A 17,229-nucleotide genomic window follows, 5' to 3' on the forward strand; every position below is an offset into this window, starting at 1 on the left:
GAAAACTATCCTTTTCCCTTAATCAATCAACATCTGTCAAATGATCGAGATGTCAGACTTTGACATGCGGAATGACTGCGCATGTGCAAAGACCAGACGGACTGGGCTTCATAATATTACATTTTACAGCTGTTGATTGATTATAAAGGGGAAAGGATAATTTTCGGGGTGTTTTTTAAGAGTGTGCTAAAGCCATCTGAAGTGCTGTTTCATCGAAATATTTTTTTATTTCGAAATGGCATCTAAGAAATTTTAGCGTGTGTTTTTTCGCCTCTGACGTCACGATTTCGACATGGTCGGAAAGGAGCCAGGAGCCTTAATCGAAATATCCCGTGTGTTGAAAAATTTTGCGGAATTCACATTTCGTAATGAATTTTCAGAGTTTCTGGCAAACGGACGCAAAAATCTCAAACGATACATAATGTTCGCGTTAATGGACGGTTAATCGCGCGTTATTCTTTATTCTTCCAAAAGTGGGGCAAAATTTCGCGCTGTGACGCGTCGCGTGACGCCGGAGGTTCCGGATTCTCCTCCTAAGCGTTAGAAAGGCCGCATCGGACGGACGGACGGCCTTGACACCGTCGACCGGCGCGTCGTCGTCATCAGGTACCGTTGTGCACCGCGTGCCGGCCGATAAGTCTCGTGAATGGCGGGTACCGAGGAGCCGAGCCGAAGCGAGGCAAACGTGGCCGCTGGTCGCCAAAGTATATGTAGGCAGATAGACGACGAGGTATGTTCGCGTTCGCGCGAACCTCAAGGTTCTCAGTTGCACGCAATCTTCCCCGCGTGTCGCGTGCCGAATGGAGAAGAGATCAACAATCTCCTATAAATTATCGAGTGATTGCGTGAAAAATTTGAAAGAAAAAGCATAGCAATTTTAAATCTTACACGCCCTTACGGATATATGAGTTTATTTTTTGAATGATTTGTTTAACGATAATCTCCCTTGCTGTGAAAAGAAGCACTTTAATTTTTCAATTTTCCAAATGGACTTTTCTCGTAACGAAACAAATTTATTCTACAACAAGAAATGCTAAACCCTATCGAAAATCTTTGACAATCTCGAAATTCTAAAGAAATCGAGGGGAGAGTCCAAGGATTTGAGGACGTTCTCGATAAGACGCTCTCGAGACTCGCATAAGATATCATCTACGATGCGGAAAAGGGCGGCGGACAGGCAGAGTTGCGTCAGAGCAGGGAAGAAGAGAGAGGAGGATAGGCGCAGCAAGGATATCGATTATCCGCGGTGGCCGACGCGACGCCGAAAGGACAAACCCTCTCTCTCTCTCTCTCTCTCTCCTCCTGTTCCGGGAAATCTCCCTTCGATATCGTTAATCTCATTTTCGCGCGTCTTCCGGTTCTCGAATTAATCCTCAGACGGGCGACCGCAATAGGATGTGAAGTGAAACCAACATGGTGGGGTAATAATGACGTTAATACGCGACGATGACAGGATTTCTCTCTTTCCAGAAAAACACGGAAAAGCTGTTGAAAAAAGGCTCTATCACGATCTTCAACTTTACGTCTACTTATTATTTTTATTTGTTGATATTTGCTATATTTTTTGTACAATTTATATCCATTCAAATAATTCACTTTTACTCATTAATTATAATTAATACAACTAGTTAGTTATTTGTAATAATTTATTAATATTGGAGTGCTGCAACTGTTAGTGGCGCACGATCAATAAATTCATTCAATTGATTGTCCTCGATTCTATACACACGATAGTATTGAATACTGAAAGGAAAAAGATAAGTAATGTCGAAGTCGAGACATTCGATAACCGGAGTACGGCTTCGGTTTTGTTTTCACACCGATGACCGTGGCAAAAAACTTGGCCGCAAAACGAAGGAAAAAGATGTTTTGTGGTGCTCGCCTTGCGAAACGAGTAGGATGCTATAAGCTATAAGCTATAACTGTCGCAACTGTCAATAACACCTGACACTCTGAAGTCTGCATTAGCCTTATTAGCGTATGTGAACATTAATAAAATTCGAAAAATAATTAAAAATTAAATAACTAAAGGGCTTTTAAGATATTCAATTATCACTGAAAGAAAAATATGAGATTGTATAAAATTAAAGTAAAAATTGATCATATTTATATCGAAAGAGAAAGAGAAAAAATATTATATATTAAAGAAAAAAAAAAATAAATTTTAAAAATAAGTTTTACAGAAAGAGAGAGTAAAGAAAAAATACGAAAAGTTTGTGCGTCGAGCATCCTTCCTTTTCACAATTAATACAATTAGTTTTCAAAGTTTTTTTTTTTTTTTTTAGAAATAAATGTAAACGTCTTTTTTCTTTTTTTTAATCTTCCTTTCGTTATATCTTAAGCATAATGTAGAACATCATACATCACATTTCGTTTTCTATCTTGCTATTTGCCCTTTATACAATTCGACTATGTCAAATGAAATCAAATATTGTGATGCAATATATCGTGATTAAATCGACCAAGCGCTGACTCGAGGATGTGATTAAATATTTGACAAGCAGATTGCGGTGTTTAAAGTACGAAAAAAGATGGCTACTTTTTCTTCTCACTGATTAATCTCGACAATTATTACGATGCGATTATACAGTTCAATAAAAAAAAAAAATTTTTAATCCAGAGCAAAGTGAAGACTCGTATTTATATGTACTCTTAATTGCCTCAACTGCATTCGTTTAATAGTGATGATACCGCATTTAATTTATACAGATAATTGAGGATTAGTCAAACATGGCAAAACTGAAAGTATAAACTTTCTCAAATTATACACAAAAGAAGAAACTATGAGAGAATTCATAAAGTATGGCCAAGAATTTATAATTAAGAATTAGACATATACATGTGTAAAAGTTCTCTTATTTAAAAAAAAAATTTAATTGGAATAAAAATTCTTACAAATCGAGAAATTAATTTGAGAAAACTGCTGTCAAACGTTGAAAGATTTTTAACGACGAGAATCTCAACTCTATTAAACGTACAACCATTACTTATCATCGTCAAGTATTGACAACGCGATAAAATACATGGCAGTGTTGAGACGCGATAAACTGACACGAGAAAAAAAAATACATCGGAAAATTGGAAAGATAATGTTCCACCGTGTCTCGACTTTGAAGAGACGTTGACTTGTCTTGTTTAACACATTAACTTTGTCGTTAGGCGACTTTCGAACTTCGAAGGAAATCCGTGTATGAATTCGCTTTCTCTTTTTCTACAGCGCATTTATGTCTCTCGAAACACAATTCTACTATCAGCGCCCCTCTTCGATAAGAGGGGACACAAATAAAAAAACATAATTATCTATTCCGGAAAAAAAAAAAAAAAAATAAAAAAGGATAAAAAACCAGGAAAACAGGAATGTCAGGCTGATATAACCGGTATCTTATCGGAGTCTCCTCCGAAGTCATCGAGATTCTGATGATAATAATTGTCTGCCGTGAATTTAAAAAGCGGAGAGAAACGTTTTATCTTTCTTCTCTCGTATATACGATCTAATATTAAAAAATTCTAAATTATAACGGCAGATTAAATATCGCTTTTAAAAAATAGAGAAAAAAAAAAAAAAATATTCTGCCACGTCTATGCTTATTGCAGCGATGTTTTCGTTATTCAAGAAGCATTCGGGGAACTCGTTGATTAAAATAGTCGGGATACATCTCTTACGTGATTATTGCGGAGCCGCGCGCGCGTTTATTAATTCTTTCATTCGTATTCACATATACAGGTTCCGAAGTGCAAGATGCATGTCCGACATGAAGCGGCGGTGCGATGCTCATTAACCACTGCGTATTACCTCGTTGCAATTAACGCGCGATCCGAAACCAATTATGAGCGAGCGAGGCGCGAAAGAATTTAATTAACCGGCAACGACGCGTTCGCATTTTTTTTTTGTTTTTTTTCGCATTTCTCACACGGGAGATCATTATTCGAGATACAAGTTCGTGATATTAATCTATAAAAGCAAGTTTCACTGATATATAGAATAGAATTATTTTTGCATCATCTATTTTCAATCATATATATTATTGATATTATATTATTAATTATTATTGTTAATAATAATTATATATAGAAAGAGAGAGAGAGAGTTCATATTTTACCTTAATGCGTACTTAAATAAGAGTAGAACTCTATCGTACGACAGGTTTATAAGAAATACGACGATAACACATCAAGTTATCCGGTATAAGAATCACCCAATTATCACACGGCGGCGGAGAAACTGCGCGCATAAAAGAAATCTAAATCGGGACAGCTTCTCAACGCGAGAAACGAACAGCTGTTTTGTACGATGACTGTTCTCGGCAGATCATCGCGGAGTTGCTTGAACTCCGTTCATCGCGCGCGATAACCTTTCCTCGGCAACGATCACGACTGTGCTTATTAACCGAGGGGTAAAACGCGGTGACAGTATTTTAGCGAGCAGAATAAATCACGACGATCAAAAATTTGCATTTTCATCTCGCACTATTCAATCAACAGCAAGTATTTCTCTATTAAATATAATAGAGATATATAAAAATATATTCTCTATTAAATATAATACACAAGAATTTTATGAGAATTTTTCTCTGATTAGTATATTTATCACAATAAAAATAATATCTATCGCATAATAAAATATAAAACATGTTTGATTAATTTTACTAAACTGCATAGTAAAATTAATTAATCAAACATATTTTATATTTTATTGCGATAGATATTATTATTTTTATTGTGATAAAAATATTAATCAGAGAAATTCTCATAAAATTCTTTCCATACCATATTGCCCTACAATTACCATGATTTTCAGGGTAAATTCTAAGAGAAATTATCTCTGTGTAGATTCTAATGTCGCTATCAAAATTTATTAGTCTCATTGTTTAATTGAGTCTCTAAAGACTTTATTACAGATAATCAATAAATGATTAATAGAAATTAATTATGTTTAATCGATTTTATCGGCAAAAGTTTAGTCACATTTCGAATAACTCAAAGATGCGAACTTCAAGACCCTGTACATTCCGAGAAACTTCCTTCCTCGAGATCGTTAGTCACACGAGATCTTAGGATTCGCCTTTTGAGTCAGCAGGAATGGCGAATTCGTGCCCATCGAATTTCTAGCATTCAGCTCTTCTCGGGTTCCGAAGCTAAAATTAGCGACCTGTGCACACACATGGAGAGAACACCGTTGCAACTTGCAACACGTTACCATCCGCCACCGAATTTCCACTCTCATCTAACATAGACCACATGTCTCTCTAAAAACAACCTTATCGATACGTCTTATCTACTTCATCCTGACTAATGTTCGTTTTGAAATTACTTTGCTGCATTACAAATACTGCTAATCTAACATTTTCAAAATATCACAATATCATGTTGCATACTTATTGTTAGCCAAGTTTCACGATCTTATCAATCTTCAGCTTTTTAACATGTATATTAATAAAATATAGAAGAGAAAAATAGATATATTTGATTATATTGATCCTTAAATCGCGTAACATATCGAAAAATATAATTAGTTGAAGACTCCTCGAGCTCTCGCAATTTATCTTTTTTTTATTTTTTGCACAAAAATACTTTTTTTCAATTAATTTATAGATTACAAAGATAAATAAATATTTATTTATTGTATAAATAAACGAGTTTCTAACTGCTTGAATTTCAGAAAATTGTATACATTAATATGTAATAATATCTGGATAGAATTATTATATACTTGTAATTAAATACAATTATGTTATTAAATTTATATAAAATATGTTTCGATTTAAAGATCAACATTTTAGCACACATGTGTAATAATATTCCGAATCGTGCAATAAATTGTTCATATAACAACATGCAGTAGTAATAATAATTCAAGACATATCTTATACTTATATATCTTAAAAATAGCTAAACAATGAGAATAAAATATGCTGCTTAAGAATCTTTCATTTTTATAGGTATGTCTGTCCTAAATCATAAATTTATTAATCTTGCATCGGTTTAGTGAGATTTGGCAGAATTTTTTAATAATAAATTTAAAAAATATATTAAAAATCCTAAACTCATTTACTTCGAAATGTATTTCTGATACTTTGCAGAGTCAAATTAAGAATACACAGTTGAAAAATTTGTGTTAAATTTAACAAATATCACCTGTCCCAAACGGCCCACAGAAATTTTTGTGTTAATTTAACATAATACGGATATGTTAAATGGTGACACGAATATTGTGTTAATATTTTAACATAAAATAAATGCAAACTTCAAATAAACTTAAAATAAATTATGTGTAAAATTAACATAGTTTTAATGTAAAAATTAACTAAAAAAATTGTTAATTTTACATTTTATCACCCCCACTTATATTATAAAGTAAAATTAACATTTTTTTTTCTGTAAATTTTAACAGATAAATCTTGTCACTAATAATACGGAACATATTTATTGTGTAAAATTAAAAAGATATACATTGTGTTATTTTTACACTTTTTTTTAGTTGTTTTAATAATTTAACATTTGAGTCCAATTAACATAACAGCAATATGTTAAATTAACACATGAATGTGTTAAATATTTAACACAAAAATTTTAACGGGGAACGTTTTTAACAAGAAAACACAAATTTTCCAACTGTGTACAAATAAAAGAGGAAAGCCTCGAAACATAAGATAATTTTTTAGCATTTTTTTACAACAATATTTGTGGTCGTGAAAAAAAGATTGTACGCTGGCATCTCGCAAATCTCACGAAACTAACGCAGAGAAGAAAAGGGAAATATGCGGCCGAAAGGCGACTCGAGACGGATCGAGTGTTTGCGACGTGCGAACGAGAGAGGAGCGGAGAGAGAGAGAGAGAGAGAAGGCAGAGAACAGACAGAAAGGGGCAACGGGGGGAGGGTTACGGCAGGCACGGAGAGACACGGAACGGGCGGGGGAGAGAGAAAGAGAGACGACTCTGGGTGGGGCAGCAGCCAGACGCCCCGCGGCAAACTGTCAAACTACACCGGCGGTTCCGCAAGCCGTCTCCTCCGGTCTCGTGGCCGTTGTCGGCCGCCTCCATGATTAAAACTCTCCATGGTTTTTCCGCGACGTGTACGCGCGCGCGCGCGCATGCGTTTCCCAATGGCTCTTTCCGCCAACAAGGTGTTTCGCACCACGCGTCGTGCTCGCGGAAATGCCGCAATTTGGTAGCTGGTAGAGAATAGAAATATATAAGAGAGAAAAGGAACAGGGAGGGGAATAGAAAGTTAGGTTAGGTATTTCTTTTCTCGACCGCGATATATCACGCTTTTTGAAATGTAAAGCCGTAAAATATGTTCCAAGGGTGAAGAGAGAAAGTGACGGGCAAGGACAGATTTTACGACGCCCTAGAATTTACGACGTGTTGTAAAACGAAAAATGCGTTTTGTCTTTTCGAGGAAAAAGAATGTATGAAAAATATAGAGATGCGAAAAAAATGGAGATTAAAATACAAAAAAATTAGATTTTGAAAGAGAGAGAGAGAGAGAGGACAAAGCACGGCGTCCAGACCAGACTCGTCGCAAGCCACGTTACACGCGCTCGCGCGCACGACGGAGCTGCGCGAAGTAAGCTACGAGTTGCACGCGCACTGCGCACCCGCCGTCTGCCGAGAGAATAGAATGGAGAAAGATGGAGCGAATGTAAAATACACGTATATATATACGTATATAGATGCGTGTACGTACTCACCATCATTTTATAATTCATCTTCCGCGCGGGCACGTTTTCCATTCTCACAGACATGTTAGCGGTCTTGTGTGTAGGTTGTCGTCGTGTAGTAGTAGTGTCCGTCGCCCGTCGAATGGACGATACAGCTGCAGTCGCGATGATAATAACAATAATAACAATAATACGTCGGCGCGACGCTGCACAGCCTAAAAACCACCACCGTCAGCCGGTCGCTTTAGCGCCGCCACTCCGGTTCCTTCACCTCCTTCTCCTCCCGCACTGAGCGGCAGCAGCCTCCTCTTCTCTCCCCTTGCTCGTCGTCGTCGTCGGCGCCTCTCGTTCCTCTCGTTCGTCCGACAAAAGTCGTCACTCGCGCCCCGCACTGCACGACGAGTTTTCTCGCTCACCGGCGACACTGATCGGAGAACTGAGCAGAGAGAAACCAACACACTGTAGTAGCCCGCTCGCTACGTACGTACGTACGTATGTACGTACACGTATGTACGTAGCACGCAAGCACGCACCCGACACTAAACGCGAATTTGCACTCTCTCGATCGGCCGACAGAGACCAGACTGTAGTAGAAGCGGAGGTAGAAGGAAAAACATGGATGAACGAAGGAGAAAAAGAGAATACGCGCGCGCGCGTATGTCTGTATGTGTCTGTTGTCCGGCGACGTAGTTGTAAGAATACCGGGCGAGACGCTGCTCGGCGTGCAACGACGACGACGATGACGATGACGAGGGATGGTCCAATGGCGGCGAAGGAGGGGGTGGAGAGGGTAAAGACTGACCGTACTTGTGGTTTTTTTAACGCGAACCTCGTCGGATCGTCCTCGTCGTCGTTCTCGTCAACGTCATCAACGTCGAGATCCCGCTGTTGAAATAATTGGAAATAAAAAAAAGAGAGAGAAAAGGAAAGTAGCAGACCGGGCGAAGGAGCGAACGTGTGCGCGACTAGAGACGAGGAAGAATGCAGAGGAGAGGGGAGAGGGATAAAGAGCGCGTTATACGTTGGCGATTCTGTAAGTGTACTAGCGGAGGAAGAAGCGAGACAGAACGACGAGAAGAGAGGGAGAAGGGGAGAGGGGGGAGAGAGAGGTGGCGGAAGACAGAGAGAGAAAGATGAAAAGAAGAAGAGGGTAAAAGAGAGAGAGAGAGAGAGAGAGAGAGAGAGAGAGAGAGAGAGAGAGAGAGAGAGAGAGAGAGAGAGAGAGAGAGAGAGAGAGAGGCCGCTGTCGGCCGATGCCAACGACGGATGTCGAGAGGGTGTGTCGTTTGCGATCGCACACGCACTTTTCACCACTTACTACACTATATACTTATACATATATATATATATATATAGCTATTTACTGTGTAACTACCGCACGGTACACCGGCAGGCGGTCGGTCGTGGCTCCTCCACTCTTGCCGCTCGCGCACCTCTTCCGTAACGGCTTCTCGTCGGCGATTATTAATTAATGAATAATCTTCCTCGCGTTTACTCTACATACGTATCAAACGCACTACGCACGCACGCACCGCACACACCGTAGACGAACGCGTGTCTCTCCCGAAGACGGAGAGAGACTCCCCGAGAAAAAAAGGGAAGCGGGCGAGAGAGAGAAAGCGGGAGAGAGAGAGAGAGAGAGCGAGAGCGCAACGCTGCGTCGCGCTGCGCCGCACCGCGCCACGAAACGTAGAGACTAACGGCGCCTCGACCGCCGTTGACTGGCACCTTGTCTTGCGTGTAGGGAAAACTCGCCGCGCCGCGCCGCCGCTTATCGGCCGCTCCTCGTTCCAAGAGCGCCGCTGTTGCTACTGCCGCTGCTGCTGGTGCTGCTCGTCCACCACTACCGCTGTCGTCGAGCGAGGTGGAGGCGGCGACACGCCGTATCCGGGCCTTCCCCGAGCGCGATCGGCGACAATCCTCCTCGTCCGGTTCCCGGACGGAGTTAAACTCCGGTCCAATGGTCCTCCCGACGTTGTCTCTCCCTTGTCGCCGTTATGTATTTTTCTAGGAATTACACCGCTATCGCGAAGCGCACACACACATGTATGGCCTCTCCTCTTCTTTATGCGTGTGCGTCGACTATTTTTCTCTACTCGATTCTACACTCGTTCTTCTTCGCTTCGGCGTTCCTCGCTCCTCGTCCACTTTCTACTTCCACGTAAGAACCGGAAATGCTGCTCTCTCTCTCCTCTCAACGGTCGTACAAATTACACACCCCGCGTTGTCTCTCGCGGAGCGACACACTACTTAAATTTTTACGGCGCGTATTTTATTACAAAAATAGAGCTTGCGTGTTTTCGGAGCGTATGCGTATGCGTGTATGTGTGTTGTGTGTGTAGTACGCGTGAGTGTCTCTCTCTCTCGTGTGTTTCCCTTAAATAAGATTATTTTACAATTGGTTAATTGTTACTATAGGAAACAGTTTAGTGTGTGTGTTGTCTTGTAGGTAGAGACTAAGCTACTGCCCGGCGAGGTGCGCCCATCTTGCCCGAAACTGAGGGGAGTCGCCGACTGGCGGCGCTGTCGTCGCCCGCCACCGACCGCTGGGGCTCCGGCGGCCGCGCCTGTCTGCGTTGCCGCCACTCAACACACGCGCGAGAAGCGTCGCGGAGCGAGATAGAGAAAGAGAGAGCGATCGCGGCCGAGTCGCGAGTGCGACGAGGACGCGCCGATCGGCGCGGCGGCTGCTGCAATGCGATCACGAAGCGTCAGAGAGGGGGGAGGGGAGAGGGGAGAGCCGGTGACGCGACATCGCCGACGAGTTTCAGCGCGTCGCGGTTGGCAGCCGTGGAAACGCGCGGAGCGCCGCAGTGGCGGCGAATGGATGGAAGAAGAGAGAGAGAGAGAGAGAGAGAGAGAGAGAGAGAGAGTGGAAGGGTGAGAGGGAGGAAGGAGAGGACATTCATTACGCTCGCTCTCTGGTACTCCGGACCAGAGTCCTATTCAGTCCAAAACGCAGCATTACGAATCATTTGTCTCGGAATAAGAAGGCGCAATGCCTAATGCGATGTTCAGAGTCGTTTGTTTATGTATTTAAAATATAGCGAACGCAAGAGAAAGAGAAAACGAGAGAGAAATAGCTCTATATCAATCAGGATCGAAGGGATTGATTTGCATTATATTACGAAGGCTGTAATGAGCGAGGCGTCGATTGCCGATTTAGACACGAGAATACTAGACGTTGATTATGACAAACAAGCTAAAATTGCTAAAATAAATTTGCGAAATATAATTTAAAAAATCCGAATGAGATAGCATGTACATTCAATTCACCCTCTCGCTCGTTCGGTCGCCGTAAACATAAAGATCGAATTTACATTGTTTTCATGTCTTTTTTTATTCCCGTTCGATTACGTAATAAACACTACTGAATTTATAATCAGTTCAATTGAATAGACCGTATAAATAAAGATAACGAAAGAATTTACATAGACAACGCGTAAAAATATCGCGATAGACTTTCTTATTCGAATTTTGACATTTCGTCAATATACATTTATTTTAATTTATAATTGCTTATTCGTTCGTTTTGTCACGACGACGTACGGATTCTTTTTTCTAAGAAGGTTTCCAAATTACCTGAGAAGAACGCGACGTCGGGAGAAGAGACGAAACAGCGACAAGAGATGTGGGAAGAGAGACGAAGAGAACGAGAGGAAGAAGCAGCTTCCGTGCTCTCTTTCCGCAGGCCGAAGGATCGATTGTTCCAGTCCTTTCGCCTTTCTCCGCAGGGGTGCTCACCGAGAAATTTTCCACCTGGCCAGCAGAAATTCGTCTATGACTTCAGGTCGAACGACAAATCTACAATACAATAGAAATATTAGAAAGGGATCTAAATATTTATTGTTATTTCATCTCTTTAAATCGAGAGAAACTCAGTCGAATAAAAAAAGGAACAGAAAAAAGATGAATGTTCAAAGAGGACAAAAATTTACTGTAAAAAGAACAGATCGAATAAGCCAGATAATAATTTCTCTCTCTCTCTCTCTCTCTCTCTCTCTCTCTATATATATATATATATATATATATATAAACTTCATAATTAATTTTAGGCACTATTGATTAATTAAACTTAAACCTTTCGGTCCCATTTTAAGCTATCTTCAATAATTAAAAGTAGACGAAAAAAAACAATGTAATGTAATAATGATTAAAAATAATAATTAAAATAAATTATTCTACACACACATCTTTTTATTATATACAATATATTTAATCATTACTTTATGATCGCATAATACATTTCGTTTTTTTTCCGTCTATTTTTAATTATTGAAGATATAAGATCCAAAGTGGGACCGAAAGATTTAATTTTAATTAATCAATAGTATCTAAAATTAATTAGGAGGTTTCTATTCGCACCTTGATTTCACGCTTGACTTTTATGAGCTCTTTTTTACTATTATTTATATTGAAATATTCTCAGACTCTTGTGTTTTCATTTATTTTAATTTCTTAAAAGGAAATTATCAAATTAATAATAACATATATACTGATGAATGAAAAAGGAGAAAGGAAACGTATTATCAAATAATGACCAGAGCGATATATTTTCTTTTTCTCACGCGCTCCTTCTCTCCCACTTTCTCCTTTTCTGTTTATCGTTTCCTCTCTCTTTTTTCCGTACGCAAAGTTCTTTCGCACCTTGGTCGCAAAGGCAAAAGCGCATTTATCGATCGATCGCGGAACGACCTCGCTCACGTCTCCTACTCCTCTTGGAGGTCAGGAGTCGGCAGGCTGGATTTTCCCTCCCCCTCACCCTCTCTTCACAGCGAGTCGCGATTATTCTCTCTTTTTCCTAGCGACGCGGTGCGACGACGCGACGCAACGCGACGCAACTCGGTGCGGACAGCATCCCTCGTCGCGACGTCCCGTCCTGCTCTGCTCTTGCTCTCGCGGTCGTCGACTCGCGCGCGCGCGCGCGCGCGTCTCTCATTGACGAGCTTCTCTGCCTGTCGTCGCGCGGGTGAAACGCGACGTTGCGAAAAACGTCGTCGAGGTCGAGGATCGTTATTTCTCCCGCGATCGACAAGATTTCTGCGAATGAAGAAGAACGAATAAAAAACATTTTTTAAATTTTACATTTTGTATATTTTATAAAAGAAAAATTGTTTTTTTTTGCAAATGAGAGGTAAAACTGAGACTTTGGAACGCGATGTTTTATGTAGGACAATGCGATATAAATATGAATGAAATCGATGGCTAATATATAAATAATGTATGTTCATATGTGTATGTTTATATGAATGAAAACTAAAATCGTTAATAATTATTACTCTCTTTCTCTCAGGTTCATTGTAACGTATGTTACAATCGAGCTTATCACATCACGAAAACATCAATATTGACACTCAATTGCACGAACGCGTGTTTGCCTCGCTTCGAAGAATGGAAAACACCCGAGTCTCACAAACACAGCGGAATATATTTGAGGTATTTCTTCCTCGCAGCGAAATTAAATTTTGCGACTGAGAAAACTCGGAGAAAGAGTGAGGAAACAATAAAGCCAAGCTCTCGAGATATGTATAAGCATGAAAGCTGTGAAATTTCTTTTTCAATTCCTTCAATTTTATTTGCCAAGTATTTCGATCGATCTATCGATAAATGATGGCTCGTTTATAGCATTATATCGATTTTACATATCATAAAACTTTAACGCAAAATGATATGTTGTAATCAGTGGCGTATTTATGGGGAGGGAGGCTGCCCGGCTTCAGTTCCACCCTTCCGAAATCCGAAATTTAATCGATTAACAATAAGTTCAGTATTTTCATACTTATAAAGAACACTGCTTTATTAAACAAATAAATTATAGTCTATTGCTTAATGTTACGTATGAATTTGGTTTAACGTAATCGCCTAGAGTTCCAGTCCACTCGAAATAAAAATACTAAATACGCCACTGGTTGTAATTGCTAGACAAATTTTGTGTGGGTTATACTCGCGAAATATCATGTGTATGTCGTTGTACCTTGTACCACAGACAGTGTGTCCTTCCTCCTCCCCCCTCCTCCCTCTCTCTCTCTTCTAGAATCCTATTAAGCGATGCACTATGCGTCGCGATATGTCGCAACGCGGTCGTTCGCCATTCGCGGATGCCCCATCGCTGTCGAGGACGCTCGACGTCGCCGCAGTCTCATTGTTAGTCATCGGACGGACCCCGCCGGGTCTCCTCGCTTACCTGGATACATTCGTTCTCATCCTGCCTCGAGACGCGCAAGAAAGCAGGCCAGTCGGTTTTGACCGATGTCTTTTCTCGTGTCTCTACTTTCGTATTCTCTCCCTCTTTCTTCTCTCTCTCTCCCTCGCTCTCTCGTGATCACAAGCGCACACAGTCCCACATGCCACAGACAAGGTCAAGGTCGTTAGCCTTCATTCCTCGGCATCCTCCTTCGTGAACCTCCTACAAGTGTAGCTTCTCTCTCTCTCGCTCCTTCTTTCCAGCCTATTTCAATTAAGGACAAGAATATTAGGCAAGAATATTAAATACATTTTTGACTTCAATTGCGAAACTGAAAGCCGCTTGGCGGGTCAGGTCGTTCGCAAAATCCAAGTCAAACTAAATCTATTAGTCAACCTTAAGAGGATTTCTACCAGATTCGAACAAGGATATTAGTCAACCTTAAGAGGATTCCTATCAGATTCGAACAAGAGTATTAGTGTATTATTTATCAACTTGTCCGGATATGTAATCGAGCGTTTTATTGCACTAAAATAATACTGTCAATATATAAATAATTGTTAACATTATCGGATACAATTTCCAATATCATTTACATTGTTTCATTATTAATACCGAATGCTTTTATTTAATAATAATTTTTAAATAGAGAAAAATAGAGATGAAACGTTCACGTTTGAAGAACGGTGAATAACGTGTGAAATTCTAAGCGAAACCGTCGCGATAGAACCAACGATCTTCACCGGTTCGATCGGTCCGAGATGAGAGCGCGAGCAGCACTCGGACATTCCGTTGCTGCTACTCTCGTGCGAACAGGTTTCCGAGCGATTGCAAAAAGAAAAAAAAGAAAAGAAAAAGGAGGAAAGAGACGGAGGAAGGAAAAAGGAGGCAACGTGCACGAGGCAGCGGAACGGCGCGGCGAGCTAAACAGAGTCATTCGCGGCGAATCGTTTGATGTAAGTAACGAAATCGCGAGATTAGATTTGGATTTTTGTCATCCCTTCCTATTATATCCGTAAGCGCAGATTGATATCGATGAGTTGTTTTTCTTTAAATACGAAAAAATAAATGTAAATCTTTACGGTTGCGAATAAAGCAATCTTTCATGTATAGAGCATCGAATTTGAGATTACTGTGTGATGATTTAATTATTAGAAAATTAATAATTAACTTACTTTTTAAAAGTGACTTTAATGTACCCAGAATTCCTCCAGAAACAGAGTTCTCCTAATTTTTTCACATTTTTTATCGATCCTGTTCCATCAAATTATACATATAAGATTTGTTTGATTTATGGTCCTTGTTTCGATTTTCCTCTTATCTCTCTTTTCTGCAATGATATGCATCCGTCTGAAAGTGCGTAAAGCAAAATAATAATTACAGCTGAAAAAAAAAATCTTAAATCAAAGTTGTTTCACAGAAATTATTCGATATGATTCGCGAGAGATCATTACCCGAACCCGATAATTGCCGATTCGCATATCACCCCTTCTCTTCTAATTGAAGGACGAGATTAGATAGGTGCTCAAATGCCTTCGGGAAATCTCGCGAGAGACACGCTGAAATTCCCAGGAGGAAAGGGGGGTGAGGGGGAGGACAGTCGGATCAACCGGAAGTCAAGGTCACGCGGTCAATCGCCCCGCAATTCATCGCCGTTATAAATAGATATGCGGGCGTCCCGGTATGTGTATCTATGTATGTGTATCTATATGTATTTGTACGTCACGTGCCGCGAATAATAGGTGAAATAGACATTTCCAAGATGCATCGCAATCTTTGTCGGAGTAATTTTAATAAAACGCGTCTACTATATTCTTTCAGAGATAAACGTACTCTTTCAATAATAAATTTATTATTACAAATATGATACACTTTTTGTCGTATATGTGTAATAACCTTGTATCTTCGTATGCATTACATCGATCATCAGCATTTTCTGATCGGCTCGAAAATGCCGCGAAAATGTTTCCATTAGCGTAATTAATTGGGGGGTGAGGAACCGCGTGGCCGTGTTTGTTTTTCAAGAATCACTTCGAACCAACCCTTTCAATTTTGTTCATCCCTTCTCTTCTATTCCGTTGTTCCCTCTCCCCCCTCCTCGCTCCTCTCTTTCTACTCCGACAAAGCTTGCGCGCAGAATTTACCTGGTAATTTGCATACCATTAAAGCGACCGCATCACATGATGGTGGCGTTCGGTTTGACGTTATATCGGCTGATGCAAAGGGCATCCCGGCAATTCAATCATCGTTGATTATCCACATTATTTTCCGTCCTATTTACGCCGTTTATCCGGAATGCGATGTAAATAATCGCGACGAGAGAAAAGTGAGATGTACTGATGATTGTACAGGGCGTCCAGATTTAACAACTGTTTTCCTCAATCTGGAAGCAATCAAATGTATCAAGTTATTATTAATACATGAATATTTATTTTTGACATCTTATGTATATGTATACCTTTTTTCTAACTTATTATTATATTATACAAACTATTTCTTTATATGTAACGTTTTAATTTTATAACTATAGAGTAATTTTATATGAATATTTCAATTTTTTACAATATTTGTGAAAATTCACCAACATTTCGCAAAAAGTAAAATATGAACGTTTATAAAAGAATCGTATCGACGTGAACATCAAGAGAAAGTAATAATTGCATAAAAGTGAAATTTTCAAGATACATTTCATATGCAACGACCCGATATATTCAGTTGAAGTCGTTATTATTATCGTTTCGCTCTTGTTTTGATATTTATTGATATGTTATTATCGCAAGAGAGACGGATACAGACACGCGCTATTTCGGATCCGTTTTTGTCTTTTGGGGAAAGTGGTGGTCGATATCTGCGTCCGGTATTTCGAGGCGTCTCTCACCCTCATTGCAGACACCACGGTGGAACCCCCAAAGATCGTTCGGGCAATGACCCCAAGATTATATATTCTGCCGGTGTGTCGGGTGGTGCTGCAGAAAGGGCTTATGCCCTCCGAATTCGCTCAGCCCCGACGTGACGTTACGCGAGAAATTTTCTTCCCTTCTCTCGTATGTTCGATTTATTAATCACCGTTGATAACTTATAATAATTATCGTTTGTAAAATAAAAAATTTTAGCATATATATAATCACGATAAGAGTAGATGATTAATCAGTAAAATTTTAAAAGTAACATTTTATTTGTTTTTTTTAAATGCTACTCTTAATTTTAGAAACTTCTTACAAACTTGACATATTTTTTCAATTTTTTTTTAGTTGAAGTATTTATATATGTAGATTTTGTGTGATGAGATGTAAAAGAGTAAATATCTTAGAAATATTTTAGGATATATTGTTAATTCTAAAATTATTTCTATTTTGCACACACACACACACACACACACACACA

This window comes from Prenolepis imparis, unplaced genomic scaffold (assembly GCF_030444845.1).
Source record: "Prenolepis imparis isolate NDT839.2.m4 unplaced genomic scaffold, iyPreImpa1.0 SCAF_9, whole genome shotgun sequence".
Classification (NCBI taxonomy): domain Eukaryota; kingdom Metazoa; phylum Arthropoda; class Insecta; order Hymenoptera; family Formicidae; genus Prenolepis; species Prenolepis imparis.